Here is a 25,089-nt window from a genome sequence, read left to right as displayed (position 1 = left end):
TTAAATATTTCTTCACGTCATAATGCTGGCAGCAAGTAGAGATGACATGGGCCGCAAGATTGAGACACAGACATTAGAGCCTCTTAATGTTTTCTTTGAGTTTCAATCAGCGTGGAATTACCATAGAGAGTGCACAGCCTAACATATGAAACAGGAGAAGACGTGTAATCCATTTATTTCAACAAAGTAATTGTAATCTGAATTGATGTGATTAGCAGAGTAATCCAAAGAGCGGGAATGTGCTGGAAATATCTTTTATTTTATGAATTTGTCACATGTTTTAGTAATATCACTTTTGGGTCACTTCAAGGTTCACATGTGGGGAAGCATTCAGCTTTTACTCTATTGCACAAAGTCAGGCATCGTGAGAAAGATGGTGACACCCAGAGGGGGAGAATTCAACAGGTGGTGAAGTCTTTTGTTAATCAGGTCTTTGAGGATGTGGGGAAGAGGCAAGGAGCAGTCTCTATGTGACACTGGAAGAGGAGATAAAGTTGTAAACTCTCTCCCTCTCTTGGAGGGGTCAAGGGTGTGACAACAGCTGTGGAAATGCCTTCTGTTTGACTGTATTTAAAGAGGGCTGCTATTCATCTTTAGCAGTGTTGGGACTAACGCGTTATTAAGTAACGCGTTACAGTAACTACGTTATTATTGTGGTAACGAGCACGGTAACTAGTTATTATGCCAAAATCAGGAACGCGTTACTAGTTACTGGGATTTAAATATGGTCGTTACTCGTTACTTCGTGTGGTGGCTATCGCGGAGCTTCCACAGAGTCAGTAACATTAGCAAGTGGTGGAAGCCAGCAGGTGGATGAAGGAAAAGGGAGGCAAGAGGAGAGACCCGAAGCAGCCGCCGGTCCGAGTGTGAACTGAACTTCAGGTAAGAAGTTATGACCTGCAGTCTATCTGGGTCAGATATGAACCAAGTTTAGGTGGAGTTTATTTTCGTTATGCTGACTTTTTCCGTACTGCGTGCTAGCTAGCATGACGGAGTTTCTATACAGCTGGGTGGGTGCTATGATGTTAATGATGTTGCACTTTATTTTGTTCATAAGTTATTAGAGTTGCCAACCATCCCGTCTGGTATTCAGAGAAAATATTACGCGTTTCTTATTGAGGTGAAAGGGAACAGTTTGTCCCGTAATTCAGCTACAATGAAAAAGACACAAAGCTGGATTTATTCTGTGTTTACGCTGCACAGCTGCCTCTTCTTCTCTCATCCTCTCACCCTCCCTCTCCTGTTTCTACTTCAATTATGAAACTGATCAATGATCAGCTGATCGGCTCTCTTGTTTGTTTATCGCCCACTTTGCGCCGAAAGAGGAAACCAGCGGATATCGCGCTAAACAACAGCAGCACGTTTAAGCTTGATCAGCTGTTGTTAGAATTTATTTAATATTAATTTCTAGTATCAGCTGATGTTGGCTGGAGCCACAGCTGTAAAGCTGCTGGTCATGATGTCGGTTTGGATATGTGGTGAGAGGGACACATGAAGATGAAACCAGGAGATGTCCTTACTGAATCATCAGAGCTATGATGGAGAAACAGGTTTACCTTTTAGGTGACATGAATGAGTTGAAGGGAAGTTATGAACTGTTTCTGAGAGACAAATAACACCAGGATCCTTTTTTAGGTAGCTGACAGCTGGTAACTGTGCAGGGGCGGGTCTAGCAAAGTTTTGTCAGGGGCCCAGGTAGGGCATTAACAGGGAGAGGGGGGCACAAAGAAATACTTTTCTTTCTTATTCTCATTTAAAATGTCTCGCTTTTAAAAAATAATTATCTGAATCTTACAACAAACGATTGATAGATTAATGCATATATACCATCAAAACAGTGTACATCACTGTCACAACAGCGTTTATTTTCATTCAAAGGCTTTATGATTTTTCCTATAATGGTGGAAAAAATGCCCGGGCCAATTTTCTGTCCCAGTCCAGCCCTGTATGCAGCTCATCTGCAGTCTGGTGTTACCAACATCTTCCTATTCAGAAGGCAGAATTTCCGAGTTCTGAGTACAATCGAAAGCACCACGACTGCAGTTTTTGTGTTGGATGTAAAAGGCGCACATGACGCTGTGACGTAGGCTAGAATCATGGCAGCAGTCAACGACGGTCCAGGCGTGGGATTTCTCTCGTGGAAATATGCACATTATCTTTTCCTTTCTATTGGTAGGTGGCACAGTGCACTTGTGGCAAGTAAGCAAGCTAGAAGACTGGCAAAGTTATGGAAGCAACACATTAACAAGAGAATTCTGAGTAAAACCAAAGTTACTTTCCCTAGTAACTAGTTACTTTGAAAGTAACGAGTAACTTGAAGTAACTGAGTTACTTTTGAGAGAAGTAACTAGTAATGTAACTAAGTTACTATTTTAAAGTAACTTACCCAACACTGATCTTTAGAGACACGCATCAGTGCCCCACTGAATGTCGTCTCTCCCTCAACTGCTTGGGAATTAAAAAGGTGTTGGCTCATCGTGTCTGCAGACTTTGTTGATTATATTTCCATGACATTATTCTGCAGTGACAAAGTGAGATATGTCACAACAAAGGAGCGAAAACTGAAAAAGTGTTTGTTTACATTGTTGAGTTAACACCGAATATAAAAGCTTCAGTGCTCTTTGGTACGGATTCTCCAGTTTTTTATTTAAAAGTTTTATAATTACGATTTTGATTATGTCCCTACATTCGGTGTCAATGATGGTGATGATACTGGAGGATAAACGTGAGCTCTAACACATCTGCTCAAATTTACACAGCTTTCACATCACTTCATTGTAGGGGTCGAGTTTTTCTTTATTTGTTACCTGTATATGAATCTACAGTGTTCAGTTGAGTCACATTCCAAATATGCTGTGAAAAATTCTTTTTAAACAAGTCATGCTGGAGTGAGTCAGATGATTTCCATAGAGGCACTTTGCATCAGCAGCACCATGCTCCAGTGCTCTGGGAGAGTTTATAGTCCTGAGAGTTGAACACTGGATGACTTGGGAAAACAGCTGACTGGAATACACATAATGATGCCACAGGGAAACAAAACACCATGAACATGGGAATACTCGACTCTTCAAAGTAAAACAGGAAACTTGGAGAGACATAGACAGGATAACATATGATAGACTAACACAGAAGACAGGAAAAGACTCACAAACAAGGAGACTTAGGTGGTAACACAACTAGGCTAAACTTCAATTAAACCCTAACTAAGCATAACACCACAAGAACGTAACATATTTTAATATAACCTAAGAAACCAAAAATACTAAATAAACTCAAAACACAGGGTCACAGACTCAGCCCCTGACACTAGGGATCAGTTAATGCTTTAATGAGGATGGAAATTATGTGAAACTATGTTTTTACAATCATTAGAGCTTAATCTAAATGTCAAGGAGATTTTGGGCCGATGTGTTACAGAGCTCTCTGTCTGCATGATTTGGGAGAAAGGGCCTCATCCCTCCAGTACAGTTCAAAGTCTTTGAGAATCAGTGCCAAGGAGCACTGAAGATGTTCCTTTCAGTGCCAACTAGACACTAGTTTTAAAATGTATATATATATATATATATATTCAGTTTATTGGAGGCAAATATGTCTTTATGTACTTTTTTTTTAGTATTTATGGATTTATCACAATTAACCTACACTGTATATCATGTGAAAAATGAAAAAAATATATTTTTGAGAATCAAAAGGTCTCAGTACTGACACATATTAAATCAAGTTTTAAATTCTATTTCAAGTTGATGATTTGATATCATCAGAGGAAGAAGTCCTCCAAAAATCCACTTCATCCATTTTCAAAACTCATATATTCAAAATAAAAATATATCTTCTTTAAATGGGTAGCACTGCAATAATTTCATTTTTTAGATCAGTTGGTAAAACTGAAAAGGAAGGAGTGAATTATTTTGTTGAGTTTGTTTGTCTCAGAGTCAGAGAGCCGTGTCTCTCTACAGTCAGAGGTTTTTGTACGGCGCCTCAATGAGTTTGTATCACTGTGGTACACGTTCGGTGGAGGAACCAGACTGGAATTTGGAAGTAAGTCAGCCTTAGAGCATAATTAAATATATATATATATATATATATATATATATATATATATATATATATATATATATTCCTTTAATATTCATATATATATATATATATATATATATATATATATATATATATATATATATATATATATATATATATATATATATTCCTTTAATATTCAGCATACTAGGAAACATTTTATGTTAATGATTCATTACTTTATAATTTCATAATATTTTTGGGGGGTATGAAATAAAGTGAGCTTTTAAAGTGTATATTCAAAAACTGATTACATTTTCGAATGAAAGCCTAGGATACTTCATAGTATTAATTATTATTTGTGGTTCTGATGATAAAGTTGTATTTTGAGGGCTTGTAGGTTTAGTTCAGTCTGTTAGAGTCAGAGAGCCGTGTCTCTCTACAGTCAGAGGTTTTTGTACGGCGCCTCAATGAGTTTGTATCACTGTGGTGGACTTTTGGTGGAGGAACCAGACTGAATGTTGGAAGTAAGTTAAAAAATAAATTTCTGTCATTCAAGCATTCTAACAAGTAAAGAAAAAACCTAATATTTAATAATAAACACAGTTTAATTATTTTAAATGGATTCAGGCTTGATGTTTGATTCAGGCTCTCTTTGACAGGGCTAATTAAGATTAGCTCTGCAACATTACTATTTTTTTTCTCTACTTCTGTCAAAGTGAAACAGAAATAACTTTTATTATAGACAAGAAACAAGTTCATCATCCTGTTATTAGTTATATATATAACTAATAACAGGATGACGAACTTGTTGTGTGTGTATGTATACATCATCCATGATTTAGACTTCTAATCATTTTAAAGCCAAACTTCTGCTGTAAATGTTTCCACATCTGCTTCTTTTATTTCCAGTGTAGTTTGAACATATTTCAGCTCAAACTGTGTGATGATTCTCTCTGTGCTGATATGCATGAGAGGTTTCTGAAAGGGAAGTGAAACAATGTGTGAGTGAATGACTGGTGGAGCAGAAAAAACACCTGACAGAAACTTCTTAACGGAGAAAATCAAATTGTGGTTCCTGCCCTCTAAGCTGATTGGTGTTTCCTAGGTGATACCCGCCCCGCCCTGAAGGTGCTGGGTCCTTCTATTGAGGAGCTGATGCAGGGAATGGCCACGCTCATGTGTCTGGCCAACAAGGGCTTCCCCTCAGACTGGAGTCTGTCCTGGAAGGTGGATGGCAGCAGCAGCATCAGAGGGGAGGAGAACAGGAGCCCTGGAGTGCTGCAGAGTGACGGCCTCTACAGCTGGAGCAGCACCCTGAGGCTCCCTGCAGACCACTGGATGAAGGTGGGCTCTGTGACCTGTGAGGCCACCCAGGGCTCCCACACTCCGGTCTCAGAGATACTGAGGAGAGACCAGTGTTCCCAGTCCTGATGTCATTTACTGAGTCGTTGTTGCTGTTTTTCTTGTGGTACAGCTCTTTGCTTATGTGCTGTAACATCCTTTGTTTTCTTGTTGCTTCTACTTCTCATATTTAAAAAACAAAACAATAAAAATTGTTCCATTTCATAAATACCAAAATCATAACAAATGCCTCTACATTCATCCCTTTGTGTGTATGATCTGTTCTAAAAAGAATAAAATTAGTAAACATGGTCTTTGAGTGCTCGAGTTTAACAAATACACCTTAAAATAGAAACATTTAATAAGCCCAACCAAAATAAAAAAAACAAGAGTTATATAATTTGAAAAGATTGACTATATTGTTATTTCCACATTTAATATACTTTTAAAGAAATAGGAGCCAAGTTGATGGTATATATCTCCTCTTCATAATTTCTAGTCTTCATACAGTTATTTCACATGTTTTTTATTACACACACACTCACACAGAAGACAATGACATCTTATATGTCATCTCCACTTAAGTACGTCATGAGCTGTGTGCAGGCAGGATTGGTGGACCCAATGTGCAGATACAAAGAGGCAAAAACATGAACTCAAAACAGCTTTAATGCTGAACTTGAATGTAGGCAGGCAGAGAGAACACAACTCAGACCAAAGTAAACACAGGGCTTAAATACACAGAGGGAGCAATCAGGAAATGGGAGACAGGAGGGAAACACAGCTGGGACAAATCAGGGCAAACCAGACACATTAACATGAGACACAGACTTTCAAAGTAAAACAGGAAACATAACACAGAGACACAGACTTGACAAGGGGATACAGCTGACAGATGAGGCACAGCAACTAGGGAACACAGAGACAGAAACCAGAAGACTAGAAATGATAAATAATGGCAAAATCAAAGTTCATCAATAATGTAAAACTCAAAACTCTCGCAAAACAGTCTGCATTGGTCTCATTTTATCAGAAGCTTAATATTTGGTGTTATTTTCTATAAACCAGAGATATAGTAGTCATTAGGGGTGCAACGATATTCATATCGATATTGAACCGTTCGATACAGTGCTTTCGGTTCGGTACGCATATGTATCGAACAATACAACATTTGTAATTTATTTTATCAACTTTCCTTCTGACGATGCTGTCTGTGTTGAGCGCTCAGTGAATCTGCGCTCGACTACTCCGCCTAGGCTGCACTGTCGAGCGCAGATCCACTGAGCGCTCAACACAGACAGCATCGTCAGAAGGAAGAGCGCAGGGCAAGCTAGCAAGACAGAAGTTAAGCTCTCCTTGCAACATGGACCTCCCCCACTCTCATTCAGATCTGGCGTTTGGAATTATTTTGGTTTTCATGTGACATATGACCCTGAAGGTAAGCGAGTCATGGACTAAAGTAAAACAGTATGTTGGATGTTCCATGCAATGCTCAATTACATAGGTGGGAACTAGTGTGTTAGCGCAGTTAGCTCGTTAACGTGTTGGCCGTCTAGCCCCATGCACGGGGCGATCGGCGGTAGCTCGTTAACGGAGATTTGCCGTGTTGTGGCGTTAAGGTCATTTCAACGAGATTAACCTGAAAGCACTAGTGGGAACACAACGAATATGACTGCACATTTACATCATCCTAGTGCAAAGACAAAAACAACAAGCATGCTACTAACTTTAGCCGAGTCATAGACAGCTGTTAGCACATGATTCTCCTTATGCTGCTGAGAATATAGCCCAGAAGAAGCGGATAGTATAGCTTTTATTTTGGAAAGAGCCATTTCTCTGTAATAAACTCTCTTTTCCAAAGATGAGTGATTCCTCAATCAGATACAGGGCTCGCAAAATCGCTAGCCCGACGTGCTGGGGCTAGCGATTTTTTTTCAGACGGCCTACCCTGCCTGTCGGGCTATTGTAGGAATGAAAAATATATGTCAATGCTTTTGCATTCTTTTTCGGAAATGTAGCTGGGTAATTATGTCATTGGCATCGGTGAGCCACTGTCAATATGTGACATATTGAAATCGCGTTTGAATTTGCGCTTGTTTTTTTGCTTTCACTTTGCAATCGCGCGAACTGTGTATAGAGAGCGACAGCACTGATCTGTGAGTGATGATAATTTGCGCACCAATTCCTCTGACATCGTCTTATTAATCGTTAGCTTACTATGCAAACATGACAAGTGAAATCTCCCGCAGCTTAAACATGTGAGAGGTTGATCGTGCAGAGAATCGCTGAGCATTATGTGAGTGCGTGTGTAAAAGCAGCAGGATATATATTGTAGCGGATCAGGGCTGTTCGGGGTTCTGTTTGTACAGTTATGTTTTGTTTATGTTGCCATAGTGACGGGTGACGCCCTCTCGCTGCGATGGTGTGTCCTTCCGGGATCAGAGGGCGCCCTGTGTGTTGTTGTTGTTGTTGTTGCTGTGCTGTTGCCGCGCTGAGCAGTTAGCTAGCGGCAGTGTTCTTCTGCAGATGTCAATAAACGGCTGTGCTCCCTGGCTAGCTCACGGGAAGCAAGACCAAACGATACTTCCGTCTCCTCCTTGTCTGAGCTCGCCACAATATTTTAGTTCTGCTGAGCCAAATAAGACAGGTCAGGGTGAAGAAGTGACAGCCAAAGAAAAACTTACCACAAAACGGAGAAGTTATGACAAATCAGACTATAAGGCAAAAAGAAAGTGCAGCTTTATGGTTTCATGGACAAAAGAATTTCTGTGGCTGCAATATGACAAGCGAAATAACCAGGGCTGCACATAAGTGGTCCGCAGGTGCGCATTCGCTGTCAAAATAAAAAACGGGCACAAGATAAGAAGTTGCAACGCGTGTTTGCATACATAAGATTTTCAGGAGGAGGACAGACATTTGTTTAGAACTCTTAAAGATGTCGAAGAAGCTCCTTTAAGCAATTACTGTGATGTTCCTCCACCTCCAAAGAAATGTCAGAAGGAGTCCGAACCACAAAAGAAGCACGTATTCTCGGAAAAGTAGTTGCAGGAGGTGAGCTGGCTTCAAACAAATGATGAACGCACAGAGATGTGGTGCAGAATGTGCCGTGAAAATTTAATAAATGACAAATTAAAAAGGCATGAACATTTTTTTTGTATCGAAAAAATATCGAACCGTGACACCAAAGTATCGAACCGAACCGAACCGTGAATTTTGTGTATTGTTGCACCCGTAGTAGTCATACATTTTTTTAATGGTTAATTCACTGAACATTATTGTAGTGTCTTTACCTAAAATATAAAAATCTTAAAGTAACTGTTGTTCTGATTTGATGTGATAAAATTGAACATAAAAATATTTAAAATCAAATAACTGCAAATTGTTTAATTGACGCTATTATTAAATGATGAAATAGTTTATGTCTCTGAGAAGCTGCTCATTCAGATTTTCTTCTTCTCGGTTCCTCTCCAGCTGAGGGAGGTTTTTGTACAGTGTTGTTTCACTGTGTGAGTGGGTAGTTGTGATGCTGCTCACAGTGATAAACTCCTGCATCTTCAAACTGAACTCCACTGATGGTCAGAGTGAAGTCAGCTCCAGACTGACGGGAAGTAACATCATGAATCAGCAGTTTAGGAGCTTCCCCAGATTTCTTTTATATACTGCGTGTTCATGTTGGTACAGTAGGGTTACTAGTAGTAGGTCACTCATGTTTTGTCTTGCTGTCTTTGGAATTTCCATTAGAAAGACTGTCGAGATTTTTGTCGAGATTCATTCATTCATGGAAATTGTAAAAGGGTTTAAAATATAGAAATAATTTGGTGGTTGCTTTAAAGAACATGGAGAATATGGTAAAGCGTGTGTGTGTGTGTGTGTGTGTGTGTGTGTGTGTGTGTCCTCAGTGAACTGTGTCAGTCTCTGCAGTATCTTCCAGCTGCAGCAGGCACTTCAGTTTCTGTTCAGTCTGACTGAGGGAGGTTTTTGTACGACTGTTTTTCACTGTGTAAACACATACTGACTGTTAGGATAGTGAAAACTCTGACAGTAATAAACTGCTGCATCTTCAGCCTGGACTCCACTGATGGTCAGAGTGAAGTCAGAGTTTGATCCACTGCCTGTAAAACGAGCTGGAATCCCTGATTGTCGAGTGCTAGCATAGTAAATGAGCAGTTTAGGAACTCCTCCATCTTTCTGTTGGTACCAGGCTAAAAGGTTAGAGCTATGAACATTCTGACTGGTCGTACACTTGATGCTCACAGTTGCTCCCACAGCAGAGCTCACTGCTCCAGGCTGAGTCACTGTGATCTGTCCTCTGGACTCTGAGGACACGGAGACAAAAACATAAAGCAGCTTCATGGTTTTGTGGGCTTCATTTCAGAGGGACAGATGTTGATAGAGGAGAGGAGTTTGATTCTCTGGACTTTACCTGTGAAGCAGCAGCAGAGGAGAGTCCAGATGAGGACGCAGATCAAAGTCATGTTTTTGATGAGGAGGATTTCTGTGGCTTCTGTTGTGATGAAGGACAGCTGTCAGTCATCCAGTGTTCAACTCTCAGGACTATAAACTCTCCCAGAGCACTGGAGCATGGTGCTGCTGATGCAAAGTGACTCTCTATGGAAATCATCTGACTGACAGAAACATGCAAGTTAGAATAGAAAGCCTTTTTTTGTCACTATAAAGTTGTACAAAGAGATACAGAGAAAATGAGACAAAGACACAAAGTTGCAGGGGGAGAAGTGCCAGAAACACATTATATTAGATTAATATTTCAAACGTGACGCAGGCTAGACCGTCCCATTTCACAAGCCTCTCACTTCCGCACTTCTCGTACTCATAGTACGCACCGTAGTGCGCGTACTTCAAGCGTGCAGACCCTGAATTGGGACACAGCCACGGACTTTACACAGAGACCTGACTGAACTGGAACAGAGGGAGCATGGGAACCAAACCTAGGAACTAGAAATCATAGCAAAAGACATAACCAGAATAACCTAAAGCATAAGATAATAATAAGTAACACAAAACACTGGGTCACATGACCCAGGACCATGACACTTATAGCACTAGAATTAAATAATAAGGGAAGGATTCTGGATCAGCATCATGATGAAAACTTGTGGCCGTAGTATATACAGTATTCTGGAGAAGGTATAAAATGTCACCGTATGTGTGTGTGTGTGTTTTATGTGTATGGATTTTTTAAATTATTACTCATCATATATTACTGTCTATTAAACCTGATTTTTTCATCCCCATGATAGAACAGAGAAAACCCAACTCAGGAGTGGTCCAAACATTTATAATTCTTTATTCAATCATCTTCCGGAAGAGAGAGACCCCACACAGCCCAAAAGCCAGTTGCAAAATCTCTAGAAGCCAAAAATGTGTCTCATATAGGTGTTATTTTGGTCCTTTCCACGTCACACATAGTTTCGATAAAAACAACTCCTTCTGTGTTACTAGTTCCGCTTTTTCTGTCTGGTTTCCTGTATTTTATTAATATGCCTCTGCAGCTCTGCACTAAACTTCCTGTTTCGTAACTTCCCCTTACTGAAGCCTCGGTTGCTAAGGCGACCTGTCACCCTCTGACCTAATTCTCTCTCACAGCTGGCCTTGCTTTATAAAAGACTTTATTAAAAAGTACAAAAAACAATATAATCAGAAAATAAGCACTAATAACATATATTGATTCTGCAACATGTCCAAACATGTCTTGTAAGGACATGAGGAGGAAACAGTGACAAGGGAGCTGTGTGAGGTTATTAAAGGCAATGGATCCCTCAGCAGCTGGATTAAAAAGAGCACAGGTAACAATAACGCCTGTACCAGTTGTTGTATAGCAGAGGTGCTCAAGTATAAAAACAATAATAAACACAATGCTTTGGTTCTATAACATTTTTCTGTCATTACTTTATTTTGGATTAGGTGCATGAGCTTTTAAGTATGGATAATTAAATAATAGATTAATGAAACACCAGAGTGTGCCCTGTTCTGAGATGTACAGCAAGTGGAGAGTGACAGATGAGATGAGGAGATGGAAGAGTGACTCACAGGCAGAGCCGAGTTCATTTCCCACAGTTTTGTTGTTTAATGCTTCCGAGCGCTGTCACCAATCTTTGCATTTTATTATCATCTCATAACACTTCTTTAATCAGCTACCATCTCTGCTGTGGACTTTTTACTGTCTACAGTCTCAAAGCAACACAGACCTCCATCACTATCTGCAGCAGGAGCAGCAGCAACCCCTCAACAGCAACAGTGTTGTTGTTATTCAGCCTGGTTCCATGTGCCCCTTTTGAACTTTGAGCACCCGTCCCTTCCAGCATCTCTGCACGGCCCTGCTCAGAATCATTCATCTGTTTTAGGTTGACATTTTATATGTTTTGTAGAATAACAGGACAAACTGTGAGACTGGAAAGACCTGAGTTTCATGCTCTGTTTTGTGACGTAGTGTGCGATGCTCAGCAGTATTATCATTTTAACTGGTTCTGTGCGCGATCTGAAGACACTAAGTGTTTGTGAGAGAACATAAAACTGTTTTGATGCATTTGTGAGGTTTTACCTGATGAGTTTTAAGTTTTGTGATTGTAGCTTGAAAATTAATTTTAATGTTTAGAGTTATGATAAAGAAGGTGGAAGCATTAAAGTGATGTATCTTAACAGTTGTAAAATGTAAATGACCAAATTGGATTATTGGAATATAGTTTTATTGTGTTTCGTTGTTTTTATGTAAAAATTATAATTTTAATATGTTATGAAATTATGATTTAAAGAATTCATATTGTTGAGTTTGTTTGTTTCAGAGTCAGAGAGCCGTGTCTCTCTACAGTCAGAGGTTTTTGTACGGCGCCTCAATGAGTTTGTATCACTGTGGTACACGTTCGGTGGAGGAACCAGACTGGATGTTGGAAGTAAGTCAGACTTAGAGCTTTTTTTTTTTAATGTAATTTTCTTTTCTTTAATTTCATTTAATATAAAAGGCTAGGAAACTTTATGTGTAACTGATTAATTATTTTATTCATAAATTTTGTCCTAAGAAACAAAGTCAGCTTTGGAAATGATTATTCAGACACTCAGGACAATTTCCAATGAAAAAAGTTAAACTGCACAGAGTGAAGATAAAGATCTCTGGTGTTCTTATTGTATCATATCATTTACAACAATGTAAGCAATAAAAAAACCACATTAGGTAAGTAGTGGTATTGAGTTTCTTATCCAGAACAAGCTGTTTATTATGAAGAACTGATGATGTTGAAGCTTAACATCTTTTAAAATTGTTGACACATCTTTGTTTTGTTTTGTTTTTTTATTTCCAGTGTAGTTTGAACATATTTCAGCTCAAACTGTGTGATGATTCTCTCTGTGCTGATATGCATGAGAGGTTTCTTAAAGGGAAGTGAAACAATGTGTGAGTGAATGACTGGTGGAGCAGAAAAAACACCTGACAGAAACTTCTTAACGGAGAAATTCAAATTGTGGTTCCTGTCCTCTAAGCTGATTGGTGTTTCCTAGGTGATGCCCGCCCCGCCCTGAAGGTGCTGGGTCCCTCCAGTGAGGAGCTGAAACAAGGGGAGGCTACAGTCATGTGTCTGGCCAACAAGGGCTTCCCCTCAGACTGGAGTCTGTCCTGGAAGGTGGATGGCAGTGGCAGCATCAGCTGGGAGGAGAGCAGGAGCCCCGTGGTGCAGGAGAACGACGGCCTCTACAGCTGGAGCAGCACCCTGAGGCTCCCTGCAGACCACTGGATGAAGGTGGGCTCTGTGACCTGTGAGGCCACCCAGGGCTCCCACACTCTGGTCTCAGAGCCACTGATGAGAGACCAGTGTCCCCAGTCCTGAACTATATGTGACTTTTATGCTGGTCTTACTTTCACACTGCTTTTTTTTTTTTTTCCAATTTCTTCTCTCATTTTTCATTGCTTTGTTTAAAGTTTAAAGTTTGTTTAAAGTTTTAAAGAATAAAAAAATATCTATATTAAATAAGAATCGAGTCTTTGTCTTACTTTTGTGGTGATGTCAATATTAAACTCTAAATAATGATTTCCAGGGTTCTAATTGGAAGCCAGTGTGCTATCTGTAGTCAATATGAGTCAGTAGAATTAAGTCACTTTCAATACATGAAGTAAAGCAAAGTTTATGTTAAAGAGTAAGTGCGAAGGGGAATTGAGAGACACTGCCATTACTAAGCAGGATATTAAAGACATTACATTTATGCAAATTCATTGCATGCTGTGTAATGAAATGTTTCAGCATGTTGCAGTTTGTTGTATAAAACACTGAGCAGGTGGAGCAGAAAAGCGCTGTATAAGAATGAGTCTATTCTCGTGATCAGTGTTGGGGCAGGTATTTTAAGAAGTAATTTAATATACAGAGTTTTTTTGTTAAAAGTATTCAGTACGTTATTTTGCTGTTTTTGTTTCTGTAAAATCACCTGAAACACAACATGTCATAACTGTCATTGAACAATATGAACTTGTAGGCTACAGTCTCTCACACCAACATAAATCCCTATCCTAATGACGACACACATATTTTCTTTCTCTTGGCATTTAGGTATATGAATACCTGTCAAGGGTCCTTGACATACAGGTCTCCGACTCGGAGGACAAAAATTAATGTCCTGTGTCTTAGGAGGGCAGGATTGCTTTGCTTTTTCTTTATACGATGCTTCGCAGTATTAGTTTTGCCTAACAACCTGTTTTTGACTCCTAAATTGTCATTAATGCAACCGCTCTACATAACAGTCAGTGTAACTGATTATAAATCTTTTATTCATGAACCTACACATTACGCTTTATTTACTAGTTGTATGTATTTTAACAGAGCAAGAGGTGGACCACACGTTTGAAGAGCTGCTGGTCTTTATAACTGGGGCTGACTTACTTCCACCACTGGGGTGTCAGGGCTCTGTGTGCGGGCAGGCGAAGAGGAGGATCTAAACGCAGGACTAAGACACAAACGTGAAACTAAAAAACCTCAGCTTTATTGCTGGTACGAAAACAAAACCTGAAGTGAACACGGAATATGGAGAACAGAAACACACAGGCATAATCTGAGGGTACGACGCAACACTGAGCACAGGAAAACACAGGGCTTATATACACAGGGTGGTAATCAGTGAATGGGCAACAGGAGGGAGACACAGCTGGGAGAGATCAGGGTTAACGAGACGGGGGGAGCCAAGCTGCACACACTAACATAAGACAAAGACTTTCACAATAAAACAGGAAACGTGAATTATTAAACAAGCATGCAGACTTTACACTGAGAGACAGAGAATGACACATGGAACCTGAACTAAACTAAACGTGAGATATAACTGAGAACAAATCCTTAAGCACGGATAAACAGAAACAAGAAATAATAATCATCACTACGAGAATAAGAAAACAATCCATGAAGCAGAATTAAACCGAAATATAATAGACACAAAATACTGGGTCCAACGGACCCAGAACCGTGACATGGGGTCCTGCAACATAGACTTTTATGATCAGGAGTCAGGGATACGCATTGATGTGCAGCTTATCCCTGTATCTTCTGAGACGTGTTGCATACGAGGATCAATTTAAAGATCTTATGAACACTGCATTAAAAGCATTCCTGGGATTTGGAAAGCTGTAGCTGCATTTACATGAACTGATGCTGGAAAGCTGTGGTTGAAACCTCTGGCCTTTTGGGATGAAGTTGTGTTATTCTAAGTGTTCTGAAATGGGATTGCTCCTGGGCTTCTTCAAAATTGTACATTTTAAAAGTGTTTAGTATAAAAGTTTTTTGTTCTTACAAATGTGACTGTATATAGTTGTATTTATAGTCCCGTTAAGACAGGTGGGGTATGCATGCAACAAGCCATGCACCAAAAAGTGATGCTCAGAAAATGCTTCAAGTATTGGAAGGAAAAAAACAATTCATCTACAAATGTTCTTTTGAAAGGTTGTTGTGCAGTCATGTTTAAGTATTCGGTTATAATATACTACATAGTTTCTTGTGGCTGCGTTGTGTTTGTGTTGTTGTTTTAAATGTGCAATAGCTGCCTAACAAACTTTGAACTGAAAGACGCTGACTTTTGTAAAATAAAAGTATTGTAATGTCAGTTCTCATGGTGTCTCTTTACCAATTAAAGTTGAGGCTCACCTGTTACTGTCAAATACTGGTGTTGGGATCCACTGACGAGGGCTGTTCAGTACACAGGTAAGTGCTTAAGTCGAGGTAAACAGTTCAATAAATTTACCTTCATCTGTTCTCAAACTGAGAGCTCAAGATTCCAGCTCAACTCAATTTGTTCAACTGCTTTCAGGAACAAAGCAGTTTTAACTCCTAAGTTTAAAGTCAGAGTTGGTTAACTCTGAGATTGGCAGCTGACCTTTGACTATAACCTGTTTAAATATTAATAACTCAATTTGAGGAATGTGAACATGTGTCAGTGCTATTATTAGAACACATACTAATATGCACAGAGGGTAACGAGGGAATACACCACAGAAGGCAGACACAGCTGAACCTCATCAGACATGACGAATACACTCACACAGAACGCAGAATCCAAATAAAACAGGGAACCAGAGAATAGCTCTGAGACACGGGTTGACAGAACATAAGGAACAGAGGGACGAAGAGATGCGACTGGAAAACAGAAAATAAATGAAAAGAATCATATTAATAATCAAAAACATGAATAGGAAGTCAACAGGTCTTTGTACCGTGGCAGTGTTGAAGAGCAAAAAAGAGAAAATCTAAAAACCTGAGAAAGAAAAGATGGAAATTTGATCATTTGACTGATTTGGACTTAAAGTTTCTATTTGAAGTATTTGCTAAATTGTGCAGATAATTATGACTCACTGACTTTTGCTGAGTTCATTTAGTGTTAGATTTTTTTTCTTACAGAAATATGATTTTTGATAATGATCGATATTTAGAAATTGAGATTTATTTGAGCTGGTATGAAGCAGAAGTCAAAGGTCACAAATGATTTGTTAAAAATAAATGATATATTTCCAACTTTCTTTTCCTTTAGCAACAATGACATTTTCACTCTGTGTGTGTGTGTGTGTGTGTGTGTGTGTGTGTGTGTGTGTGTGTGTGTGTGTGTGTGTGTGTGTGTGTGTGTGTCCTCAGTGAACTGTATCAGTCTCTGCAGTATCTTCCAGCTGCAGCAGTCACTTCAGTTTCTGTTCAGTCTGACTGAGGGAGGTTTTTGTACAACTGTTTTTCACTGTGTGAACACATGCTGACTGTTAGGATAGTGAAAACTCTGACAGTAATAAACTGCTGCATCTTCAGCCTGGACTCCACTGATGGTCAGAGTGAAGTCAGAGTTTGATCCACTGCCTGTAAAACGAGCTGGAATCCCTGATTCTCGACTGCTAGCAGAGTGAATGAGACGTTTGGGAACTCCTCCATCTTTCTGTTGGTACCAGGCTAAAAGATGGTAGTTGCTCCAAACACGAACATCCTGACTGGTCGTACACTTGATGCTCACAGATCCTCCCACAGCAGAGCTCACTGCTCCAGGCTGAGTCACTGTGATCTGTCCTCTGGACTCTGAGGACACAGAGACAAAAACATAAAGCAGCTTCATGGTTTTGTGGGCTTCATTTCAGAGGGACAGATGTTGATAGAGGAGAGGAGTTTGATTCTCTGGACTTTACCTGTGAAGCAGCAGCAGAGGAGAGTCCAGATGAGGACGCAGATCAAAGTCATGTTTTTGATGAGGAGGATTTCTGTGGCTTCTGTTGTGATGAAGGACAGCTGTCAGTCATCCAGTGTTCAACTCTCAGGACTATAAACTCTCCCAGAGCACTGGAGCATGGTGCTGCTGATGCAAAGTGCCTCTCTATGGAAATCATCTGACTGACTTGAATCAATCTGACGATGCTGTTTATCAGGAACAATTCAATCCATCGTAGTATTGAGCAGATATATCAGTTTGTTCTTCAGAATATTCTTATTCCAAAATATTTTCTATTATTTAAATGTTTTGTTTTATGGTTCATTGATGGATTCACATGTTTATCATAATATTTAGTAAGGATATATCTGGATTAATTTAAAATATGAATTAACGAGGTCACAGGTTCATGCTGTAGAGTAGCTGAGCTTAGTCTCAGAGAGTGAGGAGCTCAGACATGTGGAGGTACAGTCACTGCTCTTTGCTTCAAAGGACTTCTTATAAAACACAAACAGACACAATCAGTATCTTTTAAACGAGGCTGTTATCTCTGACAGCAATACCTATAACACCTCTTTCTGTAGCTATATGATCACAACCATGTGACATGTAACAGTGGGGCAGATCAAGCATCGTTGTTCACTGCTGTTGATGTTTTTTTAATCACGAATTACAAACAATTACACAACTGAATTCCAGCTTTATTCAAATGAATAAAATTAAGTAATAAAACCCATCATGATAGAATCTCTGTTATCATCACGGACACTTTAAGTTCAAGAACATGTACCTGGATAAAAGCTGCTGTTGGAGGTAAAATCCTCAGACTGAACTTGGGACCTTCACATTTCTAATTCTTACAGAATTTAATGAGCAGAAACAAACAACTGATTGTTTAGAATTTATGATTGTTCAGCACTTTTCTGCACCTTACTGAGTGCTTACATTTGAGTCTTTCATGCTACTCTGTATACAAATCTGTACATCTGTGTCCATAACAGAGAGAGCCAAAATGGGTATGTTTGATTTGCCTTCTGTGGCGGAGGTGTGGTCCTTGGCTCATCTGCAGGGGAGGAGTGGTACAGTGAGCTCAAGGGGGCGGTACCGGGAGGCAGGTGAGCCACAGGTGGTGGCGACTGACTGATGACGCTGTCTCTTTCTGTTTCTCTATATAGTGAAGACAGAGTCGAGCGGGGACGGGGAGAGCTGGACTGGAACAGACTGTGTTCCTTGAGTTCATAACTGTCAGTAAAACGCAATAATAGTGAGCACAATCATCGTGTGTGTTGTGTACTTTTACACCTTTCTAACAATCCTATTTATGTGAAGTTGGGATAAGGTTCCAAGAAACTTAAAACCTCTGTGAAGTGTGAGTGAGGTCAAAGGTCATGAAGCTCAAGTGTCAGCATTATAAGTTAGCTTTTTAGGAGTTTCACCATTTTTCTGTTGGTAACAGAACACGTCATTACCTTCATCTACCCCATGATTGGTTGTAAATCTGAGGGTGATGGAGACCAATAAACTTCTTTTGATGAAATAATACACACTATGTTTGTTGACTCCAGAAACACCAACAGTGACATCTGGAGGAGGTTCCCCACATGTTTTATTTTTTGTTTTTTTTGTAATGTGGGTTACACGTGTGGCATGCCACTATACTGTGGAGAACAACAGTCACTTATGGGGAAAAACGCTCGTCCCAAACGAGTTTAAAGGCATTTGAGTCTCAAAAAGTGGTTTTAGTGTCAGGGTTACAGTTAGGTTATAGTTAGGCATTCACTTTTGATGGTTAAGGTTATAGTAAGCAGTTAGGAAAAGCATTATGTCAATTAGATATCCTCACTAAGATATGAAAACCAGTGTATTTCTTTGAGTGTGTGTACTCAGTCAACTGTATCAGTCTCTGCACTTGAGAGAGGTTTTTGTATGATGGTTTTTCACTGTGTGAACACATACTGGCTGTTAATGTAGTGATCACTCTGACAGTAATAAACTGCTGCATCTTCAGCCTGGACTCCACTGATGGTCAGAGTGAAGTCAGAGTTTGATCCACTGCCTGTAAAATGAGCTGGAATCCCTGATTGTCGAGTGCTAGCATAGTAAATGAGACGTTTAGGAACTCCTCCATCTTTCTGTTGGTACCAGGCTAAAAGATGGTAGTTGCTCCAAACACGAACATCCTGACTGGTCGTACACTTGATGCTCACAGATCCTCCCAGAGGTGGGACCAAGTCATTGTTTTGCAAGTCTCAAGTAAGTCTCAAGTCTTTATCCTCAAGTCTCAAGTCAAGTCTCAAGTAATGTCAGGCAAGTCAGAGTCGAGTCTCAAGTCACTGGTGTAAAAGTCCGAGTCAAGTCACAAGTCTGAAACTTTGAATTTCAAGTCCTTTCGAGTCTTTAAAAAAAAAAAACGAAAAAATAATGTTGCAGTTATGCTAAATGTAAATGTTAGACCATGTAATTTTAAAATCTGTGTTTTTCTCAACACATGACAAAATAGTGAACTTAGAAAATATACACAAATTGTGAAATTGCACCTCTTTAAAATGCAGCTCAATTAAACCTAGCTCCAAGAATAATTTTCACCGACAGTTCTGAGATAAGCTGCATGTTATTCTTGGATGCGGTTGTAGGACCGGCTTTAAAATCGCATGACAAAAATATCATACACATTAAAAAAAACTGCATCACCAACGTAGCCTGGACAACATTTGCTAGTTAGATGAAGTCAGCTATCTCATTGTAGCATATTTATATGCATATTTATAATTATACGCTTCTTGGAGTGAGCGCATACACTCGTGAAGTTTAGTAACTTCAGGTCACTGCAACAAGCCCAGGTACAGTTTACCGACGGATGGGTACAGGACCTTGAAATGCACCGTGTAGAAAGTAAAGACCATCGTACGTATCATAAGTTTACCAGTCTCACAAATCGTCTTCATAAATACACATTCGTTAACAGTTTATTAATATAACCTTTGAGCTCAAGGGTAATTAATTAGTAGTGGAAATAATTTCTGGTACGCGTTACAGAAATGTAGCAGTGACAACAATATTGTATGCTGTAATCGTACTGGGCAATTAGTGATACAAAACAACTGTTTTATCCTGTGAATAAAAGTATATGTTTTTGTCAGTGTACCATAATAACAGAAGCGAAACGCAATATTGTGTCAGGACAATTCACTATTTATGCACAATAAATAAAGGAGCATAGCGCGACAATTTCTGTTCAGCGCCAGACTTGCTTGTAACCTATATCACCAATTATGTTATGAAAATGACGTATTAACTACTAAAAAACTCTGACCTTCGTGTAAATGCTTGGAGCAGACTAACCTGTGAGCTGGAGGGTTCTGGGACGTTATATTTGATCTTTGAATGGCTGCAATCCAGGCCATCTGTCGCCTCTTTGTTACTTCGGAAACATGGCTCGAACAATTTCTCTTCAACGACGTAATCCGATAACAACCGATCTCTTTACCCGTCGGCTTCCCGTGGCTGTCATGCGACCGGCTATTGCAGTTAATAATACAACGGCTTCTTGACATTTTTGTGTTTCTTTTTATCGCTGTGTGACTGATTTCAATTGAAAGCCTGCGTGCGCTAGTACCGCTTGCCACGAGTTCCCAGAATCCTTTGCGGTTCTACCCGTGAATGACGTCACATTTTCAATCTCTATATATGCATGTTAAATTTTATATTTGGGGTAAAATATCAAGTCTTTTCAAGTAAACCGGTTCAAGTCCAATTCAAGTCCCAAGTCATTGGTGTAAAAGTCCAAGTCAAGTCACAAGTCTTAGAACATTTTTTCAAGTCAAGTCTAAAGTCATAAAATTAATGACTCGAGTCTGACTCGAGTCCAAGTCATGTGACTCGAGTCCACACCTCTGGATCCTCCCACAGCAGAGCTCACTGCTCCAGGCTGAGTCACTGTGATCTGTCCTCTGGACTCTGAGGACACAGAGACAAAAACATAAAGCAGCTTCATGGTTTTGTGGGCTTCATTTCAGAGGGACAGATGTTGATAGAGGAGAGGAGTTTGATTCTCTGGACTTTACCTGTGAAGCAGCAGCAGAGGAGAGTCCAGATGAGGACGCAGATCAAAGTCATGTTTTTGATGAGGAGGATTTCTGTGGCTTCTGTTGTGATGAAGGACAGCTGTCAGTCATCCAGTGTTCAACTCTCAGGACTATAAACTCTCCCAGAGCACTGGAGCATGGTGCTGCTGATGCAAAGTGCCTCTCTATGGAAATCATGGAAATGCCCTTGTCCATTATAAAAGGTTTACTCTGTGTTCAAGAATCAGTGATTTGGTATTTCTGTCTGCTTTAATTTCATCTTCTTTTTCCTCTTTCTCTTTTTAATTAATCCATTGAGTTATTCATAAAATCAGCAATTTGTGTTTTGTTGATTATTTTTAAAAGCATTTTTTTAAAGTTTTACATTGTGCATCTTATGCTGAGCAAGCTTTGGTTGTGAGGATTGGGCAGGCTATTCTGTGACGTACTTAAAATCTGGTAATACAGATGGTAAATATTTGCACGAAGAAAAGTCATCATTTCTTCATCGTGCTCTGTACTACACTATAAAGATTACAGCATAAAAACATAAACAGCACATCATCAGAACTTATACTGAATCTTTGCACCAGACCATGTGTGTTACTCATGGCCATTGATCAGTGTCTGTTCATTAGTGGTCATGAGAATTTGCATATTAATGATCAAGGAACTGACCTCCCAGCCCATTGTTCCTTCAGTGGGCTGGTTTCAGTCATTATGCAAATGCACTGTTTCTAAGGTTGGAGAAACCTGCAGTCAGCTGAGACTGAAGAAGTCACCTGGATGAGTGACGAAACGTTTCTCCCCCTGAAAACGCTGCGTCCAGATGAACAGAATCAACCTTGTGGGTTTTACTTACCTGGATGATTGAGCGTGCATCAAGACACCATGTGTGTTAGTGCCTAATTATGAATAATATTACTCAGATATTGATCAGTGACAAACAACAAAAGGCTACAGTTTCAAATATTTTAGACTCTGACTGGTGAGAGTAAAATGCTGAACATTTGTCTCAATGCTAGATAGAAAGCACTCAGGCATAGGATTTAGTGTTTATACGAATGTCTGTGGATGAGGCATGTTTTATGAAGAGCTTTGTCTATGTTTATATGTCTGGTTGGGTCTTAGACTCCATCTCACCGCCCCCCCACACACACCCATCTGGGGCTCTCCCCAGCTTGTTTCTAGGAGGGAGGCGGCTGTCCCTCCAGTGGTCCTGCTTGGGCTCTTGTGCTCTGGGGGAAATCTAGATGTCTGGGTCCTGGATGTCCTCCGTGCTTGCTCCATGTCCTGGGGGGCAGTGCTATGGCTCCCCACAATTACTATTAGATAGTTACATGGAGAAACCTTTTGGAAACAAGCGCACTCACGCACACAGGTGTGCACAGACACTCACCGTCTTCCTTGGATGCTGCCTCTAAGCATATCGTCTGCTGTCGGTCTTTTGTGCTGCTCAGTAGCATTCAGTCTTTATTATTTACTCTTACTTATGCTCATCTAGGTTGTTGCTGTGGTCTCCCTACTGTGTTGTTCTCTTTTTGCTTGTTTTCTTCTTTTTCTTCCAGCAGGTGATCTCATGGGTTTTCATTGTCTTTTCTCACTGTCCCTCTTCCCCTCTGTTTTCTTTCCCTCTCCTTTTCTTAAACTTCTCTTATCTGTCTTTCTCTTTACGATCCCCCGGTTATATCTGTTCCAATTCTAATCATTTAAAAAAAATAAAAAATAAAAAATAATGAAGATCAATCAAGTGGACCAGTATGGCACTGATTCACTTGAGAAAATAAATCTGTTGAGAATTTTTCTTGGCCTTCAGACAATAATTCTGATTGCTTCAGTGCCGAACGGGACAGGACAAAAAAATGTGATCGTCCAAAAGCTCATGGATTGAACTGTATTTAAACTAACATTGTATGATGGTATTTGAAGAAGTCATATCAGCTGAGTCATGGCTGCTGTGCAAACAGTGAATGATTTAGTTGAGTTTGTTTGTTTCAGAGTCAGAGAGCCGTGTCTCTCTACAGTCAGAGGTTTTTGTACGGCGCCTCAATGAGTTTGTATCACTGTGGTGGACTTTTGGTGGAGGAACCAGACTGAATGTTGGACGTAAGTTTATTCTGGTTTACTATCAAATACTGTCTTTTTATTAAAGTGCATTTAACAATTTCTCTTCTGATTTTAAGAGAAAAGCACGTAACTTTACAATAAGTTTGATGCTGGAATTTTTTATCATCCTCTTGTGTCGTGGAGGATAATTCAGATCTGCTCTGTCAAAATATTATGTCTACATTTCAGTCAAATTAAACTGAAAAAAAATCTAACAATAATATAAAGAAGAAAAACTTTCAAGTATTGTTTGAAATTACTTTGAGTTTGTGTGAATTTTAAAAATTGTTTTAGATATACATGAAGAGCATTTCGTTTCGCTGAATTAATTAATTTATTCTATTTATTTGTTTCCAGTTAATATTAATGTCAGTCATGTACAATATTGATGATTTTAAACTTGTTTTGCAGATGTTTCCACATCTGCTTCTTTTATTTCCAGTGTAGTTTGAACATATTTCAGCTCAAACTGTGTGATGATTCTCTCTGTGCTGATATGCATGAGAGGTTTCTTAAAGGGAAGTGAAACAATGTGTGAGTGAATGACTGGTGGAGCAGAAAAAACACCTGACAGAAACTTCTTAACGGAGAAAATCAGCTCTTACAGTAAAGGTGTCCCACTGTCTGTGGTTTGATTGACAGCTGTGTGCTCCCTGTGCTCTAAGCTGATTGGTGTCTCCTAGGTGATGCCCGTCCCGTCCTGACAGTGTTGCCCGCCTCCAGTGAGGAGCTACAGCAGGGGACTGCAACAATCACATGTCTGGCCAACAAGGGCTTCCCCTCAGACTGGAGTCTGTCCTGGAAGGTGGATGGCAGTGGCAGCATCAGCTGGGAGGAGAGCAGGAGCCCCGTGGTGCTGCAGAACGACGGCCTCTACAGCTGGAGCAGCACCCTGAGGCTCCCTGCAGACCGCTGGATGAAGGTGGGCTCTGTGACCTGTGAGGCCACCCAGGGCTGCCAGGCTCTGGTCTCAGAGCCACTGATGAGAGACCAGTGTCCCCAGTCCTGACCTGACTCAACCTGATACTGGTTTAATGCTCTCATTCTCAACTCTGTAACTGTCTCTCCATCTTTCTTTTTGAAGAACAAATAAAGACTAAAACTGTTATTTTCTTTCTCATAATGACAACATTCATGTTTTAGGTAATAAAGATGTTTTGCAAAGTGAATTTTGGTTGAATCAGACATTTAATTTTATTCAAATCTACAAACCTGCACTTGATGAATATATGTTTCATTTACAAGAATTCAGACCAACTCTGCACTCCAACATGATGTCTTTATTTTACACTGGTAAAATAAAACACAGGCTGAAAGAACCATTAAGGAGATCTGCATTTTGGCAAAAGCTGAAAAAGGAGTTTTAAAGTTGTTCAGGTTATTTTTATGTTTATTTAAATGTGTGTGGTAGGTTGTTGGTGGTGTTGCTCACCTGTACCAGACAGACTGGTTCATGAAGCAATGCTGGGACCTGGTTGCCACGGAAACAGTCTCACCAGACTACAAAGCAAGTCTAAAGAAGAAAGAGTCTTTAGTGTCTCTAATGAGCTGTTTGTTCTGAGGAGAACTCACAGACAGGAGAGTCAACGAATGCAAGGAGTGATTAGAAAGAATCTGAAGAACAAAGTTTTAATTTCATTGACGAACAAGGAGAAGATTAAATGAATGATGACATGAACAAACTATGAAAAAACACCTTCGGTTCAATAACAGCTTTTTCACTCATGTTCATGTTTGATGATATGTTTACACTTAAATTCACAGGTGTGTTGTTTTTATTTTGAGCCTCACTGATCAGGAACATTTTCAGCTTTTTGGATTCAGATTATTTTATCTTGATATAGATTCAGTGTTTGCTCTAAGGTCAAAGGTCATGAACAAGACTTATCCTGGT

The 25,089-nt window shown here is 39.7% G+C and overlaps 1 protein-coding gene and 2 pseudogenes across 3 annotated transcripts in view; 2 read left to right on the top strand and 1 right to left on the bottom strand.

Moving 5' to 3' along the window:
• Window positions 1-25,089, bottom strand: part of LOC113015304 (uncharacterized) — a 325,186-nt gene that overhangs the window by 9,826 nt on the left and 290,271 nt on the right. The gene's annotated exons all lie outside the window — the stretch shown is intronic.
• On the top strand, window positions 3,934-5,672 carry LOC145419356 (Ig kappa-b4 chain C region pseudogene; annotated as a pseudogene). The gene is made up of 2 exons (XR_013904615.1): window positions 3,934-4,038; window positions 5,126-5,672. The product of XR_013904615.1 is annotated as an Ig kappa-b4 chain C region pseudogene (transcript).
• On the top strand, window positions 18,038-24,364 carry LOC113015226 (Ig kappa-b4 chain C region pseudogene; annotated as a pseudogene). The gene is made up of 3 exons (XR_013904762.1): window positions 18,038-18,109; window positions 23,069-23,195; window positions 23,879-24,364. The product of XR_013904762.1 is annotated as an Ig kappa-b4 chain C region pseudogene (transcript).

This window comes from Astatotilapia calliptera, chromosome 22 (assembly GCF_964374335.1).
Source record: "Astatotilapia calliptera chromosome 22, fAstCal68.1, whole genome shotgun sequence".
Lineage (NCBI taxonomy): Eukaryota > Metazoa > Chordata > Actinopteri > Cichliformes > Cichlidae > Astatotilapia > Astatotilapia calliptera.
The sequence above is the reverse complement of the archived record's forward strand: the minus strand, read 5'-3'. Positions and strand labels throughout refer to the sequence as shown.